Raw genomic sequence first — 745 nt, forward strand, 5'->3', positions numbered from 1 at the left:
AGAGAAAGGCATGGCAAATAAGAAAAATGAAAGCCGGGATGACGCATGTAACCAAGCAAAGTCATAATAGAAATGGTTAACTGCTTAGGTGCATTCATTCCCCAAATGTGCGGTTATCTATCTGTTGACGCTCTAACTGCTAACAAAGCCGTTGATGATGAGTCCAGGCAGGTGGTTTAGTTGGTTGGCATCCTGGCAACCCATTCCTACAACACCCGGTCAAAAAACAAACTGAACATGACAGGCCAAGAATCAGATACCAGTATCATGGACCCGTCAAAAGAGGTAGACGTGGTGGATGTCAAAGCAATGAGGGAAGAGATGTATAAGTTGAGGCAGCAGATGGTCGAGATGCATCAGGCCTTGGCTAAGGGTCAGCCGGTGCCAATTTATCCCGCCAATCCAGCATATATCCCACCTTTGGCTCAGTCCCAGGAGCCTCCTACCGTGAATTCATCTCCAGCTTTCCCGTTCTACCAACAGAGTTATGGCACTACCTCATATCCTCCCCAAGCTCCACCACCCAAACAAAACCCTCCCACCATCACCCCTGTCTTTGTGGCGCCTCCACCTGCCACACTGCAAAGATCTTCCAGTGAGCCACTGTTTCAAGCTCACGACAGTCAGTACTATCCTCCCGAGCCTACCTTTAAAGCTCCCGAGCCATATTCTTACGCTCCTCACTTTGAACTACCGGTGGAAACTGAAAAGCCGCTTAAAACCCCAGAGCAGGAAGAGATGATTC

The sequence above is a fragment of the Nicotiana attenuata genome, unplaced genomic scaffold (genome assembly GCF_001879085.1).
Source record: "Nicotiana attenuata strain UT unplaced genomic scaffold, NIATTr2, whole genome shotgun sequence".
Taxonomy (NCBI): Eukaryota; Viridiplantae; Streptophyta; class Magnoliopsida; order Solanales; family Solanaceae; genus Nicotiana; species Nicotiana attenuata.